Source organism: Sminthopsis crassicaudata, chromosome 1, assembly GCF_048593235.1.
Source record: "Sminthopsis crassicaudata isolate SCR6 chromosome 1, ASM4859323v1, whole genome shotgun sequence".
NCBI lineage: Eukaryota > Metazoa > Chordata > Mammalia > Dasyuromorphia > Dasyuridae > Sminthopsis > Sminthopsis crassicaudata.
Window position 1 is genome coordinate 363903673 of NC_133617.1, and position 21342 is coordinate 363925014.

Below are 21342 nucleotides of genomic sequence, written 5' to 3' on the forward strand. Positions count from 1 at the left end.
CAAGCATTTTTCATATGAATGGATGTTGGATTTTATCAAATGCTTTTTCTGCATCTATTGAGATGATCATATGGTTCTTATTAATTTGATTATTAATATGGTCAATTATATTAATAGTTTTCCTAATATTAAACCAGCCCTGCATTCCTGGAATAAATCCTACTTAATCATAGTGTATTATCCTGGAGATGATTTTCTGAAGTCTTTTTGCTAATATCTTATTTAAGATTTTAGCATCAATATTCATTAAGGAGATTGGTCTATAATTTTCTTTCTCAGTTTTCGATCTACCTGGTTTAGGTATCAGTACCATGTCTGTGTCATAAAAGGAGTTTGGTAGGACTCCTTCATCCCCTATTTTTTCAAATAATTTATATAACATTGGGGCTAATTGTTCTTTAAATGTTTGGTAGAATTCACATGTGAATCCATCTGGCCCTGGGGATTTTTTCCTGGGGAGTTGATTAATAGCTTGTTCTATTTCTTTTTTTGAAATGGGACTATTTAAGCAATTTATCTCCTCCTCTGTTAATCTAGGGAGCCTATATTTTTGGAGGAAGTCATCCATTTCACTTAAGTTATCAAATTTATTGGCATAAAGTTGGGCAAAGTAACTCCTTATTATTTCTCTAATTTCCTCTTCATTGGTGGAAAGATCCCCCTTTTCATTTGTAAGACTATCAATTTAATTTTCCTCTTTCTTTTTTTTGATCAAATTTACCAAAGTTTTATCTATTTTATTGGCTTTTTCGTAAAACCAACTCTTGGTTTTATTTATTAATTCAATAGTTTTTTTTTTTACTTTCAATATTATTGATTTCTCCTTTTAATTTTTGTATTTCAAATTTAATTTTTGGTTGGGGGTTTATAATTTGGTCTTTTTCTAGCCTTTTAAGTTGTAAGCCCAATTCGTTAATCTTCTCTTTCTCTATTTTCTTCAAATAAGCCTCTAAAGAAATAAAATTTCCCCTTATTACTGCTTTAGCTGCATCCCAAAGATTTTGATATGATGTCTCATCATTGTCATTATCTTGGGTGAAATTGTTAATTGTTTCTATAATTTGCTCTTTCACCCAGTCATTCTTTAAGATGAGATTATTCAGTTTCCAATTACTTTTTGGTCTATTTACCCCTAACTTTTTACTGAATGTAGCTTTTATTGCATTGTGATCTGAGAAGAAGGCATTTATTATTTCTGCCTTCCTACATTTAATTTTGAGATCTTTATGTCCTAATATAGGGTCTATTTTTGTATAGGATCCATGAACTGCTGAGAAGAAAGTATATTCCTTTCTATTGCCATTCAGTTTTCTCCAAAGGTCTATCATACCTAGTTTTTCTAATGTTCTATTTACTTTTTTAATTTCTTTCTTGTTTATTTTGTGGTTTGATTTGTCTAAATCTGAGAGTGCAAGGTTGAGATCACCCACTATTATAGTTTTACTGTCTATTTCTTCTTGCAGTTCTCTTAACTTTTCCTTTAGAAAGTTAGATCCTATACCACTTGGTGGATATATGTTAATATTGATATGGCTTCATTATTTATGCTACCTTTCAGCAGGATATAGTTTCCTTCCTTATCTCTTTTAATTAGATCTACTTCTGCTTTTGCTTGATCTGAGATAAGGATAGCTACCCCTGCTTTTTTGGCTTTACCTGAAGTATAATAGATTCTGCTCCAACCTTTTACCTTTACTCTGTATGTATCTCCCTGCATTAAGTGTGTTTCCTGTAGACAACATATTGTAGGGTTCTGCTTTTTGATCCAATCTGCTATCCGTCTCCGTTTGATGGGATCGTTCATCCCATTTACATTTACAGTTTAACTTACTAATTCTGTATTTCCTGCCATCGTATTATCCCAAGATTATGCTTTTTTCCCTTGACCCCCCTGATCCCCCTCCCCGATATTTAATTTACAGACTCCCCTTGTGACGCGCAACCCTCCCTCTTTTTTTTTTTTTTTTTAGGATCCCTCCCCCCTCCCTCCAAGTCCCTTCACTTATTCTCCTTTTCCTTTTCCCTTTTCCTCTCCCCCCTTTTAATGAGGTGAGAGAAAATTCTCTGAAAAAGAAATATGTTAATTATTTACTCTTTGAGCCTCTCCTGATGAGAGTAAGATTCACACAATGATTCTCCCCCTCACTAAGTTCCCTCAGATATGGTGTATTTTCTATGCCTCTTCCTGGGATGTAGTTTCCCTCTTTTTATCATTCCTTCCCCTTTTTCTGAACTGACATCCTTCCCTTTACTACACCCCCCCTTTTTTTCTTTTATATCAGTAAAATCAAATTATCCTTGAGTATTTTTTATATACCCACAACAGAGTTACAGTTCTCAAGGGTTCTGTGTACCTTTTCCTGTTTCTCTTCAGTCTTGTGGATGTAGATCAAATTTTTTGTTTAAGTCTGGTTTTTTCTTAGAAACATATAGAATTCCTCTGTTTCATTGAATGACCATCTTCTTCCATGGAAAAAGATGCTAAACTTAGCTGGGTAGTTCATTCTTGGTTGCAGTCCTTGATCTTTTGCCTTACAGAATATCACGTTCCAGGCCCTTCTATCTTTTAAGGTGGAGGCAGCCAGATCTTGGGTGACCCTTATTGTGGCACCTTGGTATTTAAATTGTCTTTTTCTAGCTGCTTGCAGGATTTTCTCCTTTGTGTGGTAATTCTGCAGCTTAGCCACTATATTCCGTGGTGTTCATTTTTTAGGGTCTATTTCAGAAGGAGTTCGATGAATTCTTTCCACATCTACTTTCCCTTCTGTTTCTATTATCTCTGGACAGTTCTCTTTGATAATTTCCTGTAAAATAGAATCTAGGCTTTTTTTTGGTCATAGTTTTCTGGAAGTCCAATAATCCGCAGATTATCTCTCCTAGATCTATTTTCCAGGTCTATAGATTTTCCCAGTAAGTATTTGACGTTGTTCTCCAGCTTCTCATTTTTTTTGTTTTGTTTGACTGATTCTTGGTTTCTCTGTGAATCATTCATTTCTATTTGTTCCATCCTGACTTTTAAGGAGTTATTTTCTTCTTTCACAGTTTTTAGTTCTTTTTGTAAATGCCAATTTAGTTTTTAAATGAATTATTTTGCTCTATTGAATTTTTTTTCCATTTCCCTATTTTTTTTTGAGAATTATTTTCTTTTTCCAATTCAGAAATTCTATTTTCTTGAGACTTTTTTATCTTTTCCAATTCAGAAATCCTACTTTCCTGTGTTTTTTTAACCTTTTCTAATTCACAAATTTTGTTTCCCTGCATCTCCTGTGAATTCTTTATTTTTTCCAACTCCAATTTCAGGACGTTGTTGTTCTCTATCATAGCTTCCCTTTCCTTTCCCCATTTTTCTTCAAACTCCCTTAATTTTTTAAGAGTCTCATCTAGGAGAGAGTTATGTGATGGGGGGCAGGAATCGTTCCCCTTTAGGTTGTTATCTGCTGTCTCTCTGCTGTTAACTTCCTCGGGGTTGGATACCCACTCTTTCTCTGTATAGAAGGAATCTATGGTTTTTCTGGCTTTTTTGCTCATATTTAAAAAATTTTGGGGGTCTGTCCCTGGGGTAGGAAATTATTTATTTACTTCTTTACCAGCTTCCTCCCAGACAGGATGGATGCAGCGGCTCCTGAGCCTGAGCTTAGAGAGAGCTCTGGGAGAGAGTTCCCCACCCCCTCCCTGGAAGTGCCTCAGAGGTGATTAGTACTGCTGTGCCTGAGGGGTTGAAAAGTAAAGACAGCACAAAGCCCAGCCTATGTGTCCAGGTGGGGCATGGATGTCTGCAGCAGGTGACGTGAAAAGCCCCTGTGCTCAAACTGGAAGTGTCTGCCAGAAACCGCGGTCCCTAGTTCAAAGGTTCCGCTTCTCTGGGACTTCCTGGAGCTGAGTTCCACTCCCTCCAGCTAAGCTAGGCAGTGTGTGTTGCCTTGGGCTGTATCCACCCACTTGTCAATCTCTTCACTATTGTCAGGTGGTAGCTGAGGCCACACCCCCTGGTGCCGAGATCTGCTGAGTCACCTCCAGGATCCGGGGAAAATCTAATCTGAGTTTTAAAATATTTTGGCTTTCTCTTCTGAACTGCGAAATAATTAGCAGAGAAGAGCTAACAGCCTGTGCCAGATTCCTTTACCTCAGTGGCTTCTCTGATCCAGAGCCCTTCCCAGCGCAATGGGCGCAGTATGCGAGCACCCAGCCGTCTGTGCTGGCCTCTCTTCTTCCTCCCCTGGGGACTGACCTTCTCTGTTGAAACTCCAGTTCTCTTCAGCTGGTAAGTCGTGCTTCCAGTCCTTGTGGTATCTATCAGTCCTGGGCTTATTTTGAGACTTAATTTATCTAATTGGTTGTGAGGGAGTGAGGATGTTCACAGAGTCGTGTGTTTCTTCTCCGCCATCTTGGCTCCGCTGTGACTTATTTCTAATAACTTTTTATTAGAATCTCTGAGGTTCTCTAAGTATAGCATCATAGCAGCTGCAAAAAGTAATACCTTGATTTCCTCATGACCTACTCTTATTCTTTTAATCTCTTTCTCAATGCTTATTGCGGAGGCTAGCATTTCTAATACAGTATTGATAAGTAATGGTGATAGTGGGCAACCTTGCTTCACTCCTGATCTTATTGGGAAAGGTTCCAGTTTATCTCCATTGCATATTATGCTTACTGATAGTCTTAAATATATGCTCCTTATTATTCTAAGGAATAGTCCATTTATTCCTATACTCTCAAGCATTTTTAGTAGGAATGGATGTTGGATTTTACCAAATGCTTTTTCTGCATCTATTGAGATGATCATATGTTTTTTATTAATTTCATTATTAATATGGTCAATTATACTAATAGTTTTCCTAATATTAAACCACCCCTGAATTCCTTGTATAAATCCTACTTGATCATAGTGTATTATCCTGGGGATGATTTTCAGAAGTCTTTTTGCTAATATCTTATTTAAGATTTTAGCATCAATATTCATTAAGGAGTTTGGTGTAGATTTCTTTCTCAGTTTTCAATCTACCTGGTTTAGGTATCAGTACCATATCTGTGTCATAAAAGGAGTTTGGTAGGACTCCTTCATCCCCTATTTTTTCAAATACTTTATATAACATTGGGGCTAATTTTTCTTTAAATGTTTGGTAGAATTCACGTGCAAATCCATGTAGTTTGGGGGATTTTTTCCTGGGGAGTTGATTAATAGCTTGTTCTATTTCTTTTTCTGAAATGGGACTATTTAAGCAGTTTACCTCCTCTCTGTTAAACTAGGGAGCATATGTTTTTGCATTTCACTTAAGTTATTAAATTTATTGGTATACAGTTGGGCAAAATAACTCTTTATTATTTCTCTAATTTCCTCTTCACTGGTGGAAAGACCCCCCTTTTCATTTGTAAGACTAACAATTTGATTTTCCTCTTTCCTTTTTCTGTTCCGATTTACCAAATGTTTATCTATTTTGTTGGCTTTTTTATAAAACCAACTCTTGGTTTTATTTATTAATTCAATAGTTTTTTACTTTCAATATTATTGATTTCTCCTTTTAATTTTAGAATTTCAAGTTTAGTTTTTGGTTGGGGGTTTTTAATTTGGTCTTTTTCTAGTTTTTTAAGTTGCAGGCCCAATGCATTAATATTCTCTTTATTTTATTCAAATAAGCCTCTAAAGATATAAAATGTCCTCTTATTATTGCTTTAGCTGCATCCCTACAAATTTTGGTACGATGTCTCATCATTGTCATTATCTTAGGTGAAATAATTAATTGCTTCTATAATTTGCTGTTTCACCCAGTCATTCTTTAAGATGAGATTATTTAGTTTCCAATTACTTTTTGGTCTATTTACCCCTAACTTCTTATTGAATGTAGTTTTTATTGCATTGTGATCTGAGAAGAAGGCATTTTCTCTTTCTACCTTCCTGCATTTAATTTTGAGATCTTTATGTCCCAATATATGGTCACTTTTTGTATTGGTTCCATGAAGTGCTGAGAAGAAAGTTTACTGCTTTCTATCACCATTCAGTTTTCTCCAGAGGTCTATCATACCTAGTTTTTCTAATGTTCTATTTACCTCTTTAATTTCTTTCTTATTTGTTTTGTGGTTTGATTTATCTAATTCTGAGAGTGCAAGGTTGAGATCTCCCACTATTATAGTTTTGCTGTCTATTTCTTCTTGCAACTCTCTTCACTTTTCCTTTAAAAAGTTAGATGCTATAGCACTTGGTCCATATGTGTTTAGTATTGATATGGTTTCATTGTCTATGCTACATTTTAGCAGGATATAGTTTCCTTCCTTATCTCTTTTAATTAGATCAATTTCTCCTTTTGCTTGATCTGCCATAAGGATGGCTACTCCTGCTTTTTTGGCTTTACCTGAAGCATAATAGATTCTGCTCCAACCTTTTACATTTACTCTGTATGTATCTCCCTGCTTTATGTGTATTTCCTGTAAAGAACATATTGCAGGGTTCTGACTTTTGATACAGTCTGCTTTCCACCTCCGTTTAATGGGAGAGTTCATCCCATTCACATTTACAGTTAAAATTACTAATTCTGTTTTTCCTGCCATCATATTTTCCCCGGATTATACTTTTTTTTTTCTCTTGTCCCCCCTGAACCCCTTCCCTAGTATTTAATTTGTGGACCCCACTTGTGACACACAGACCTCCCTTTTTAGTACCCCTCCTCCCTCCTTTTAAGTCTCTTCCCCTTTCTTGTACCCTTCCCTTATTCCCCTTTTCCTCTCCCTCCTTATAATGAAGTGAGAGAGAATTATGTGAAAAACAAACATGTCAATTATTTATTCTTTGAGCCTACTCTGATGAGAGTAAGATTCACACAATGTTTCTCCCCCTCTCTAAATTCCCTCAGATGTGGTAGATTTTCTATGACTCTTCTTGGGATGTATTTTCCCTCTTTTTATTTCTCCTTTCCCTTTTTCTTATACTATCCTATTCCCTTTACTACTTCCCTTTTTATATTTTTTCAGTAAAATCAAATTATCCATGTGGACTTTTTGTATATCCACAACAGAGATACAGTTCTCAAGAGTTATTTTTACCTTTTTCTGCTTCTCCTTTGTCTTGTGGATGTAGATCGAACCTTTTGTTTAAGTCTGGTTTTTTCTTAGAAACAAATGGAATTCCTCTGTTTCATTAAATGTCCATCTTCTTCTGTGGAAGAAAATGCTAAACTTGGCTGGGTAGTTTATTCTTGGTTGCAGTCCTTGTTCTTTTGCCTTTCAGAATACCAGGTTCCAGGTGCTTTGATCCTTTAATGTGGAGGCAGCCAGATCTTGAGTAACCCTTATTGTGGCACCTTGGTATTTGAATTGTTTTTTTCCTAGCTGCTTGCAATATTTTTTACTTTGTTTGATAGTTCTGAAGCTTAGCCACAATGTTCTGTGGAGTTCTTTTTTTTAGGGTCTTTTTCAGAAGGTGTTTGGTGAATTCTTTCAGCGCCTATTTTCCCTTCTGTTTCTGTTGTCTCTGGACAGTTCTCTTTTATGATTTCTTATAAACTAGAATCTAGGTTCTTTTTTTGATCATAGTTTTCAGAAAGTCCAATGATCCTCAGATTATCTCTCCTAGATCTATTTTCTAGGTCTTTAGATTTTCCCAGTAAGTATTTGACGTTATTCTGCAGCTTTTCATATTTTTTTGTTTTGTTTGACTGATTCTTGGTTTCTCAATGAATCATTCATTTCTATTTGTTCAGTCCTGATTTTTAATGAGTTATTTTCTTCATTCACATTTTTAGTTCTTTTTGTATATGTCCAATTGAGTTTTTAAAGGAATTATTTTGCTCTATTGTGTTTTTTTCCATTTCACTAATTTTTTTTTTTTTTTTTTTTTTTTTTTTTTTTTTTTTTTTTTTTTAGTGATTTATTTTCTTTTTCTGTTGAAATTCCAGAGTCTCTTCGGCTGGTAAGTTGTGCTTCTAATCCTTGTGGTTTTTATCAGTCCAGTGTTATTTTTGAGGCTGATTTAACTAGTTAGAAATTCACATGTATCTTCTCTGTCATCTTGGCTCTGCCCCCCCCCCCCCCACTATTTCTTTTTCTGAAATGGTTCTATTTAAGCTATTTACTTCCTCCACCGTTTATCTGGGAAACCTATATTTTTGGAGGTAGCCATCCATTTCACTTAGGTTATCAAATTTATTGGCATAAATTTGGGCAAAAACTCCTTATTATGGCTCTAATTTCCTCTTCCTTGGTGAAAATTTCTCCCTTTTCATTTTGAAGACTAATAATTTGATTTTCCTCATTCCTTTTTCTAATCAGATTTACCAAAAGGTTTATCTATCTCATTGTTTTTTTCATAAAGCCAAATCTTACTTTTATTTATTAATTCAATAGTTTGTTTTTACTTTCAATATTATTAATTTTTCCTTTACATTTTAGAATTTCAAGTTAAGTATTTGATTGGGGGATTTTAATTTGATCTTTTTCTAGCTTTTTAAGTTGCAAGCCCAATTCATTGATATCCTCTTTCTCTATTTTATTCAAATAGACCTCTAAAGATACAAAATTATGACTTTGGCTGCATCTCAGAGATTTTAGTATGATGTCTCATCATTGTTACTATATTAAGTGAAATTAAGTGTTTATAATTTTCTGTTTCACCCAACCATTCTTTCAGATGAGATTATTTAGTTTCCAATTACTTTTTGGTGTATTTACCCCTAACTTTTTGTTGAATGTAGTTTTTATTGCATCGTGATCTGAAAAGAAAGCATTTACTATTTCTGCCTTCCTGCATTTAATTTTGAGGTCTTTATATCCTAATATGTGGTCAATTTTTGTATAGCTTTCATGAACTGCTGAGAAGAAAGTGTACTCCTTTCTGTCTCCTTTCAGTTTTCCCCAAAGATCTACCATACCTAATTTTTCTAATATTCTATTTACCTCTTTAACTTCTTTCTTCTTTGTTTTGTAGTTTGATTTATCTAATTCTGAGAGTGCAAGTTTGAGATGTCCCACTTTTATAGTTTTGCTCTCTATTTCTTCTTGCAACTCTCTTAACTTCCCTATTAGGAAGTCTTATGTTACCACTAGGTGCATATATGTTTAGTATTGATATTGCTTCTCTGTCTATGCTATCTTTTAGCAAGATATAGTTTCCTTCCTTATCTCTCTTAATTAGATCAATTTATGCTCTTGCTTGATCTGAGATAAGGATGGATACCCCTGCTTTTTTTTTTTTAATTGCCCCTGAAGCATAACAGATTATGCTTTAGCCTTTTACTTTTACTCTGTATGTATCTCTCTGTTTTAAATGTACTTCCTGTAAACAACATATTGTAGGGTTCTGGCTTTTAATCCAGTCTGCTATCTGCCTTTGCTTTATAAAAAAGTTCATCACATTCACATTTATGGTTAAAATGACTAATTATGTATTTCTTGTCATCTTAATATCCCAAGATTATACTTTTCTTAAACTTATGGGCACCACTTGCCTCCCACAGCTCTCCTTCTTTAGAATCCTCTGATCCTCTTTAATTCCCTTCCCTTTTCTTATACTTTTCCTTTATTACTTTTTTCCTTTTCCCTTTTCTTCTCCCACTTTTTAATGAGGTGAGAGAAGTTTCTCTATAAACCAAAAATGTCTATTATTTTCTTTATGAGACAAATCTGATGAGAGTAAAATTCACACAATGTTCCTTCTCCTCCTTAATTTCCCTCAGATAAGATAGGTTTCCTTGGCCTCTTCATGGGATGTAGTCTCCTTCTTTTCATCTCCCCTTTTCCCTTTTTCTGATACTATCCCATTTCTACTTCTACTTCCCTTTTTATATTTTATCAAAAAAAAATCAAATTTTATATGCACTCTTTATGTATGTCCATAACAGAAATATAGTTCTCAAGAGTTCTTTTTATCTCTTATGCTTATATTAAGTCCCATATTTGGAGGTCAATTTTTTTTATTATTGTGGAATGGAATAGAATTTACCTGTTTTAGTGAATGCCCATCTTCTTCCCTGGAAAAAAAATGCTTAGCTTACCTGGGTAGTTTATTGTTAGCTACATTTCAAGTTCTGTTGCCTTTTGGAACATCAGATGCCAGGGCCTTTGATCCTTTAATGTCAAAGCATTAGATCCTGAGGGATCCTTATTGTGTCTCCTCAGTATTTTAATTGTTTTTTGTTTTTTGTTTTTTTTTCTTGGTGGATTGTTATATTTTTCCTTAGTCTGATAGTTCTGAAATTTAACCACAATATGCCTTGGAATTTTTATTTTAGGTTCTCTTTCCAAAAGTGTTCAATGAATTCTTTCAATGACTTTTAACTTCTGACTCTATTACACCTGGGTAGTTCTCTTTGATGATTTTCTGTAAAATAGTGTCTAGGCTCTTATTTCATCATAATTTTCAGGGAGTCCAATAATCCTCACATTATCTCTCCTAGATCTCTTTTCTAGGTGTGTTGTTTTCCAAATAGATATTTAATTTTTTTCTATCTTTTCATTTTTTTTTTAGTTTTGTTTGACTGATTCTTGATGTTTCAATGAATCATTATGTTCTGTTTGTTCAGTTCTGATTTTATTGAATTATTTTCTTCATTAGCTTTTTTTAACTTCTTTTTTTATATGTCCAATTGAGTTTTTAAATTAGTTGTTTTGCTCCATGGAATTTTTTTTCCAATATCACTATTTTTTTAACTGAGTTATTTTCTTTTTCCAATTCACAAATCCTAATTTCCTGGGAGATCTTTATCTTTCCCTATTCACAAATTCTGTTTCTCCAAATTCCCTGGGAGTCCTTTATCTTGTCCAATTCACATTTCAGAAGGTTGTTTTCTTTTTCCACTTTATAAAATTTTATTTTTAGTGAGTTATATTCCTTCTCTGTACTCTCTGGCATAGCTTCTCTTTCCTTTCCTCATTTTTCTCCTAGCTCTCTTTTAAAATCTTTTATAATTTCTTCTAAAAAATCTTTGTGTGCTAGGGACCAGGTTACATCTTCCTTTGCAGTTTTGTCTGGAGACTGTCTGCTATTAGTCTCCTTGGGGTTGAAAACCTGCTCTCTTTCTATATAGAAGCTATCAATAGTTAGATGTTCTCTTGGCTTTTTTACTCATTTTAAAAAAGCCTTTAGGTTCTGCTTTCAGGGAAAGGAAGTTACCAGCTTCCTCTACAGACACGGATATATAGCTAGACAGTAGTTGTCCTGCAAACAGGCTGCAAAGAGTGGCTGAGCTGTGGAAGTGCCCTGGGAAGGGCCCTTCAGCAAAAGCGTCTCTGGCCTGGGAAGTGTGCCCACACTGTGAAAGTTCTATTACCCTTCCTCATGTGCAAATTTGTGCCTGCCCTGGGCAGAACCACCCCTATTCCCCCCTCCCTGCAGATTTGTGGCTGCTCTGGGCAAAAGCTCCAGAATGCAACTACACAGCTATGCTATGTTCCATGCTGAGTCACTTCCAGTGCTGAATGAGTGTAGTTAGATCCTATTAAATTTTAGTGTTTTTTGAAGTACACTCTACCTTTTGTGTAACTTCTCTTTTGTAACTGCTTTGCAACTAAAGCAGCCAATCTGTGGTAGAGTTCTCCCTGCAAACTCTCCACCCCTGGAGACCACCCTCACCCTGATACACTGAATGTGCTAGTCTCTGTGTTCTACCTACCTGCCTTCACTGGCTTGCTCTGGCCAATCAGGACGGACCTTTTCTGGCAATCTTCCAGATTATTTTTGGCTGGTAATTTGTTGTGCTCCCAATATTTGTGGATTTTACCATTCAAGCACTATTTCTAAGGCTGAATTTGATAAGTAGTAGTGTGGGTAGAAAAGGAGGTTATAATGATGCATATGTCTTCTCCACCATATTGGCTTTGCCCTCAATACTAATTTTAGTGTATTATTTTCTTCATTTACCTGTTTTAGCTGCTTTTGTATTTAGTCAATTGAATTTAAATATTTTTGTTGTTGTTGTTCATTGCATTTCTTTTCCATTTCACAAATTCTGTTTTTTTTTAACAAGTTGGCATTTTTTTCCTATCTATTTTGTAAAGAGTTATATATTTTTTTCCATTTAATCAAATTTATTTTTCAAGTTTTCTTCAGAAAATTTCTGTTTTTCCTTTTCCACACCCTTATACAAAGATTTTTTTCCTTTCCCCATTTTTCTTTTAACTCTCCTTTAAGATTCTTTTTTTAAAAATCTTCTATGAAAACCTAATAAAATGGGGACCAACTCATATCTTCCTTTGGGGTTATTTGGAGTTGATTTTCTTGTAGGTATCTCAGGAATTGAGATCTGTTCTCTCATTCCTTAAATGCTGTCCATGTTGAGAATTCTTTTTGTTGTTTTGTTTGTCATTTTTTTTTTTTTAAGATTTTGGTCTGCTCTTAATGCAAGGTAGTGACAGTTGCATTAGTTGCCCTGGGATAGTTCTGATCCTTGGTTAGTTTGGGGGCTTAGTGATTTATAATTTGTCTTTTGTAACAAATATGACAAACCACCTGCTCTCAACCAGTAGAGAGTACACTAAGAGGCTCGTAGAAGATTCCCTGCTGTGGGCTGCACAATGCTCTGACTCTCTGCTCCAGCTCCTTTTCTGGACTCCTTGTGCTGTGGTCTGGGCTGGCAGACTTTCCCATTGTCCATCTGAAAAAGACCTATTCTGAAGTTCTTCCAAAGTATCTTTTTTCTCAAAATGTGTTTTATTACAAATATTAGTGGGTTCTGTCACTTCAAAAACCCAAGTTAGCGGCTCAATCTACTGTTGGTTTGAGATGTCAAGAGGAAGTCACAGAAAGTAATTTCTGTTCTCCACCATCTTGGCTCTACCCCAAAATTCTAACCATGACTTTCAACACATCAGTTCCATTGTTCAAATCAGAAAAAAAGACATATCTTACAAAAATATCCATAGCTTCTTGGTTCACAAGAGCTAAAAATGTAGAAATAACCAAATACAGTATTTGGAAAATGGTGAATGAATTCCAGTCTTCTTTGTTTTATGCTCTTGTATTTAATATAAATATAATGTATTCAATCTATAAATATGAACCATGCAATTGGAAAATATGACAAAATGTTGGGAGCTATTTTATAGGAGAAGATAAATAAATACAAATAGAAATTTTAAAAAAAAGAAGATGACTCAATTGGACAATGAAGCATTAAAAGACAAGTATGGAGTCAAGTAACCCTCATTTCAAATAGATCCTCTAAGAATTATTAGCTATGTCACGTGACCATAGACAAGTCAGTTAATAGTGTTTGACTCAGATTCCTAATTTGTAAAATGAACTGAAGAAGGATAAGTCAAACAACTCCAATAACTTTGCTAAGAAAACGGCAAATGCTTTATGAAGAGTTAGACTTCACTGACTGCTTAACAATGAATTAATAAGATGACTCCAAAGTGTATGTATTGCACCACCAATATTTTCACCTTCAATTATCTATCACACATTTACTGGGTGATGTCCTGTTATATCCTAACCACATTTCTCAAACTGAACTTGTGTTTCCAACCCTAATCTCAATTCTAATTCAAATGTCCGCATATCTGTCAAAGAAATAACTGTCTTTTGAAATACATCTTTCTTCATATTTGTTTATTCTCTTGATATTCTTAAACATTTTTCCTTCCAGATGAATGTTATAATTTATTTTGTCTGGATCTTGAAAATAATTTTTGGTAGTTTGATTATTAAAACCCTTAGTAAATTGATTTTGTTAGAATGGTAATTTTTATTATTTTGGCTCAGCCTACAATTAATATTTTTCCACTTGTTCAGATATTTTGCATGTGTATATGTAAAAAATGCTTTGTAATTTTGTTTATTTAGTTTTGGCATTGTCTTGGCAGGTAAAATCCAAAATATTTTATATTTCCTACAATTTTAAGAGGAATTTCCATTTATACATTTTGCTATTGGACTTTATAGGTAATAACTAGAAATACTGATGATTTATGTGGGTTTATTTTTTAACCTGAAGCTTTATTAATGTTATTGGCTATTGTATCTAATTTTTTTAGTTGATTGGGGATTGAATGCAGATCACAATATAGTATTTTCATGTTTTTATTGTTATTTGCTTGCATTTTGTGTTTTCCTCTTTTTTTCTCCTTTTTGGTATGTTTTTTTTTTCCTTATGCAGCATGTTGTTTGTGGAAGTATGTGTAGAAGAATTGTATGTGTTTGGTATGTATTCCTTGCTGTCTGGGGGGAAGGGAGGAAAACAAATAAGTGTTGAAACACAAGACTTTGCAAGAGTGAATATTGAAGACAATCTTGTGCATGCAATTTGAATATTAAAAAGAATAATTATATAAAATTGATATAATAACTTTATATAGAATATTATGCATATACTTTGAAAATAAAAAATCTCTATATAAAATATTTATATAGAGAGAGGGGTGATATAAAGAATGTAATAGAAAATTAAGGTGACATTTCAAAATAGATATCAAATATAAAAAAATCATGTTGGAATAAAAAGTTAAACTAATAAGATTATTTCTAATACCCCAGGCCTCATATGGTATTGTTCTGTCATACAGTTTATTTTTTTCTCATTTTTAAAAATAGGATTCAGCATTGAAAAAAATGCAATTCAAAAGAACACAAAGTTCTTAAAAATGATTGCTATAACCATTATAAACATAAAGTAATTTAATTAGAAGTTGTAATGTAATAATAAAACATTTAATAAACAAATAAGGATAAGAACACAACAAATTAGCATGTCTACAAAAATAATAACTTTAAAAATATATGTGTTAGGTGATTGTTTTTTTAATGTGAAAGGTCTTTTGGGAAACAGAAAGAGTCATAGTTACAATTCAATTCCACCTGGTAATCAAAGATTAGGTTCTTCTTTTGCTTTAATGTATTACATTAATTCATTGATGTAAGTGCTCCCTCCAGTGGTAAAAATCAAGAAAATAATTGTCCTGATTTTCAAGAAATATCTATGCTGATTATGAGAAAAGCAGAAAGGGTGAAATCTATAGTCTTGTATAGATAGCATGGTATATTGGATAGAATGTTGCACTTAGATACAGGTAGCCTGGTTTACATGCTATCTTGACCCACAAATTGTGGGTCCATTTTCAAATCACTATTTTTATTTGTTTAAGTTTGATTATTTATAAAATGGAAACAAGAGTGCACATAATATCTTATCTCACCAGAAAATCCATATTCAATGTTTCATCTTTGATATTTTTATGGTATTGCTACCTTTCTGACTTTAAAATGAAGCAATACTTAATAGTCTTGGAAGTCATTTGAAGATTTGAAGTTTTTTTTGTTGTTGTTTTATTTTGTTTTTAACTATAATCCTAAGTAAAGTTTTAAAAAATTTAAAAGTTGCAGGTATGTGTTCAATTATATATGTATATATACATATCTATATGTGAACATATATCATATGATTATCTCAAAAAGTACATAAAAAGCATTTGATAAAGTACAACACTTATTCTTAATAAAAACACTAGAGAACACTGAAATAAATGGAGTTTTTCCTTAAAATTGCATCAGCAAGCATTATCTGTAATGGATATAAACAAGAAGCCTTTCTAATAAGAATAGGACTGAAAACAAGCCTGCCCATCATCACCACTGGTATTCCATTATACTAGAAATATTAGCATTAGCAATAAGAGAATAAAAAGGAACTGAAGGAATTAGAGCATTTAGTGAGGAAATAAAACTATCATTTTTTGCAGAAGATATGATTTTATATTTAGAGAATCCTACTAAGCAGAATCAACTAAAGAACTACTAGAAAAATTATCAGCCTTAGCAAAGTTGTAGAATATAAAATAAACCAACATTAATCATAAAAATTCCCATATGTTACCAACAGAACCCAAAAGCAAGAAAGAGAAATAGAAATATCATTTAAAATAATGTAGAGAATACAAAATATTTGGAAGTCTATCTGTCAAGACAAAGCCAAGTACTATATGAACACAATTACAAAGCATTTTTCATGCAAATAAAGTTAGATTTAAAGAATTGGAAAAATATCAGTTGTGAAGCTAATATAATAAAAATGACAATTCTACCTATCTGTCTACCTATCTACCTGTGATTTCAATGAAATTGTTGATTGTAATTTTATAGAGTTAGAAAAAATGCATCTGGAATTATAAAAAGCTTAGCAATTGTAATGTTCTCTATTTCAGTTTTCTTGGAGGTCTCTGAGGGCAGCCTTTGTTTTAGTTAAGTAATTATCACAAGAATAGCCAGGTGTTAAAGTCCAAATTCTTTATTATCTCCTTCAAAGTCCCTTCTCCTTCACTTGGGGCTTGGCTAGTTTTCTTAGAGGCTTCCCGGAGTTACCTTGATTTCAGAAATGCAGGAGGAGAGCCTGACACCAAGGTGCTGTGAGATGGGATGAGTATTATGCTCTGGATTTAAATCCTGACTCTTTCATATCTTGTATAAAGTAATTTGCCTTTAGGACCTCAGTTTCCTCATCCAAAAAACTAAAGGATTGGACTATATAACTTCAAAAATTATTTTCAATTCTAAATCCTACAAGGATTGACAAAGATACAGAAGTGGTTTGTCAATTTCTTCTCTAGCTCATTTTATAAATGAGAAATCTGAGGCCAATAAGATAATATAGTACAAGGAACAACTTCCATTTGGCAGTTGTGAAAAGATTATTTCTGAGCATTGGGCTTCAGTAGTTTAATATCTGATTCCCAGAAGCTCTGCCATGTGTAGTGGTCACGCTCCAATAAAACTGTCTTGGCAAATGTCCTCAATTAGATTGAAAATTATCAGCAAGACCATAAGTGATTTAGGGGGTGTCTTGTGTCTATCTTAAGTATATGAAGAGTTCCCCAATTGGAATGGGCAGATAAAAACACTTAAACTAAGTATTCATAAAGGAAGCTGAAGGCTTTGTGATATTTAAATCTTGGTCATTTACTCCTACCCAGGCTCTCTCATATGGTACATTTAACTCAAGCCTCACCTGCTTCATGAGATTTTCTTGATTATTTTAACCCATGCTATTCTCCTTTTCTCTATTCACCTATGATGCCTTGATCTCTGTTACCCCTTACTACTTAATGCTATAATATGTATATGCCTTAATTCTTCAAATAGATTATAAATTTGTCATGTCACAAAAGTTCCACCTCTAATAATGTGGTCTGTACACTGGAGGACCACAGATGTTATCTATAGTCTCTGTGCTGTGTTTATTTGTATTTCAGAAAATTTGTGGTGTCAAGGTATTTGATCCTTCTAGACAGACACATGAGGCACTACATGGTTCACTTAGCCTAAGATCAGTTTTTCTATTTTAGTTCCAACTTCTGTTTGTCTCTGAAAGATTGGTTTGGCAATCTCAGTAAATTCAACATTTTACTGTTCCTACTGGTAGAACTGCATAGAACTTGCATGGCATTATTTTACTGATTGTAGTTTGACCAAATTTTTGTTTTCTTTGTGCATCTCTTCAGTGAATTGATAATCAGAACAGCTACATTTATATGCTGCCTTACTGTTATAAATGCTTTATATGCTTGAAATGAGGCAAAAAGCAAGAGAAAATCATTCATTAAGCACTTATTTTTTTGTCAAATATTGTGCTGAGTGCTGGGGATACAAATAGAAAGGAAATAAAGTACTTGTTCTTCAGAAGCTCATATTTTAATTAAGGAGCTGACATACATAGGTGAGTAAAGCTTTAGAGAAGATGAAAAAACCCAAGATTCAGGGCTGATTGTAAAATCTGATAGGCTTAGTGAAAAAGGCACGTGATTCTTGATCAATTAATGTCATAAAAGAAGCAATGAGTCTGAAATTTGTAATGAAGGTCTAGGTAGTGCCATAGGAAAGAACAGGGCTAGGGTAGAGAGAGACAGTGTACACTTTTAAGAAGGGGTATCCAGTGTCTGGTGGACAGTGGGCAATAGGAACCTACATTTAATACCGTACACTAAGATAAGATCAAAATGAGTTCATGATTTAGGCATAAAGAATGATATTATAAAGAAATCAGAAGAACATAGGATAGTTTACCTCTCATACTTATGGAACTGGAAGGAATTTGTTACCAAAGAACAACTAAAGATCATTATTGATCACAAAATAGAAAATTTTGATTATATCAAATTAAAAAGGTTTTGTACAAACAAAACTAATGCAGACAAGATCAGAAGGAAAGCAATAAACTGGAAGAAAACATGTTTACATTTAGAGGTTCTGATAAAGGCCTCATTTCCAAAATATATAGATAATTGACTCTAAATTGTAATAGTTCAAGCCATCTCCAATTGATAAATGGTCAAAGGATATGAAAAGAAATTTTTCAGATGATGAAATTGAAACTATTATTTTGTGCTCTGTTTCTAGGGCATCAGGACAGTTTTCCTTAAAAAATTTCCTGAAAAATCTTATCTAGGCTCTTTTTCACATTCTGATTTTCAGGAAATCCAATATTTTTAAAATTCTATCTCCTAGATTGATTTTCCAGTTCAGCTGTTTTTCCAATGATGTATTTTACATTTTCTTCATTTTTTTTCATTGCTTGGTTTTGTTTGACTTACTCTTGATGTTTCATTGAGAAATTCACTTTCATTTGTTAAATTCTAATTTTTATTGAATTATTTTCTTCAATTAACTTTTTATCTCCTTTTGCATTTGGCCAATTAAACGTGTCAATGAATTGTTTTGTTCATTTATTTTCTCCATTTCACAAGTTTTGTTTTTCAATGAATTATTTTCCCATTTTATCAAATATTTTCAATAAACACTTATATGCTTTTTTTATATTTCTCTAATTCTAATTTTAAGAAGTTTTCTTCAGATAAATTCTTTGTTTTTCTTCCAAACTCTCCTGCAAATTTCTCATTTTATTTCCTCATTTTTTTTTTTTGCTTATTTTAAAAGAGTTAAGGCCTATTCTTAGCACAAAGGAGAGTTTGTCCCAAGAGTCTTGTACAAGTGTCAGGACTAATTGCTACATTGAGGTAGGTGCTACATACTTCTTCCTGTGCTAGGTGGGTGTGGCCAAGTACCATACATTTCTAGGTTTCAGGGACTCACTATTTATCTTCTTTAGTGGTGCTGAATGTTAATATGGCAGAATCAAGGCATTGAATAACACTTAACACCATACACCAAAACAACAAAATGGGTTCATATTTGGCCATAATGGGTGATATTATAAGCAAATTAGAACAAAGGATAGTTTACCTCTCAAATTTCTAGAGAAGGCAAGCATTTGTGGCCAAAAAAGAACTAGAGTACATTCATTTCAAGATGAAAAATGCATAATTCTGATAATATTAAGCTAAAATTTTATATAAACAAAACCAATTCAGACAAAATTAAAAGGGAAGCAGAAAACTTTGGAAAATTTTACATCCAAGGTTTCTGATAAAAGTTTCATATCTAAAATATAAAGAGATTTGACTCTGATTTATAAGAATACTAGCCATTATCTAATTGATGAGTTGTCAAATGATATGAAGAGACAGTTGTGAGACAAAGAAATTAAAACCATCTGCAATTCTCTGAAAAAAAAATGCTCTTAATCACTATTGATCAGAGAAATGCAAATTAAAACAATTCTGGAGTACCACTACAAACTTCTCAGATTGCCTGAAACAACAGGAATGTTGGAGGAATTGTGAGAAAACTGTAATACCAATACATTGTTGATGGAGTTGTGATCTGATGCAACTATTCTGGAGAACAATATGAAATTATTCCCAAAGGGCTATCAAACTTTACGTACCATTTGATACAACCAGTGTCTCAACTGCATCTGTATCCCAAAGAGATCATGAAAAATTGAAAAGGATCCATGTGTGCAAAAATTTGTAGCAGACTTTTTTTTAAGTGGCAAGGAACTGAAAACTGAGTGGATACCCATCAATTGGAGAATGTTTGAATAAGTCATGGTATATGAATGTTTTGGAACATTATTTTTCTATATAAAATGATCAGCAGGATGATTTAAGGGATGCCTGGAGAGATTTAAATAAACTGATTCCATTTGAAGTGAGTAGAACCAGGAAAATATTGTACAACAAATTTGTGAGGCAAATGCAAACAAAATCATGTGACAGTCAATTCTGATGCACATGGGTCTTTTCAACTATCAGGTGCTTCAGGCCAATTGCAATGGACTTGTGATGGTACCAAATGTTGATCACAACATAGTGTTTTAAATTTTTTTGTTCTTCACTGGGAAATGAGTATGGACCACACCATAATATTTCCACTCTTTCTGTTATTGTTTGCTTGTGTTTTTGTTTTGTCTTCTCAAGTTATTTTTACCTTCTTTCTAAATCCAATCTTTCTTGAGCAACAAGATAACTGTATAAATATGTATACATATATTTTATTTAACATATACTTTAATATATTTAACATGTATGGGACTATCTGCCATCTAGAGAAGTGGAGGGAAGGAGGGGAAAAGTTGAAACAGAAGTTTTTGCAAGAGTCATTGTTGAAAAATTATCCATGTTATGTTTTGTATATAAAAAAGGTATAATAAAAAAAAAAGAAAATAATAATTTTTGTTCTTGTATGCTTGCTTTTTGTTCTCTTTCTCATTTTCCTTTTTTTTCATCTGAAACAGTATAACAATTGTTGAAATATGTACAGAAAAATTGCACAAGTTTAGTATATATTTATTGGACTACTTATTGTTTAGTTGAGGGGTGGGGTAAACGTAGTGATTACAGATTTGGATCACAGGGTTTTTTAGGATGAATGTTGAAAACTATCTTTTCATTTATTTTGAACATAAAAAGTTTTTTTTATGAAAAATATATGTAATGTAGTGACTGAAGTAACACACCTATAGAGAATGTAATACATACAAAGAGATGTAAAGGGTCCTATTAGTATTCTTAACAAAATATTGTTTTAATCAACAAACAGCAATATGAATAAATTAGTATTTGTTTAATTTTGCAAAAAAAATGGTAGTACGTTTACAAATAGAGAAAGGTTTAGAAGAATTAGTTTTTAATAGATTCACACAACTTATCAATAGATTCACATTTTTTCTACTACATGGAAACTGTTCATAGTATTCAGAAAACTATCTTCTACAGTTCTCAGCTATATAACACCATTAGAAGAATATAGATATTAAAATGATGAGGGATTGTTTCAAGCAAAAAAAAAGGTAAATAAATGTATTTAAAACTTTCTCAAAAGCAGTACAGTCAGCAACTTGCCCTTCTCCTGTGTAAGTAAGATCTGGACCCTCTCTCTCTCTCTCCCTGTCTCTCTCTGTCTCTCTCTCTCTCTCTTCATCTCTCTCTCTCCATCTATTATTTATGTTTAATTCTAATGTGTCACATTTATCTGCATGTATGGATATCTCTGAATATATGTGTGTATATGCATGTGTCCATAAA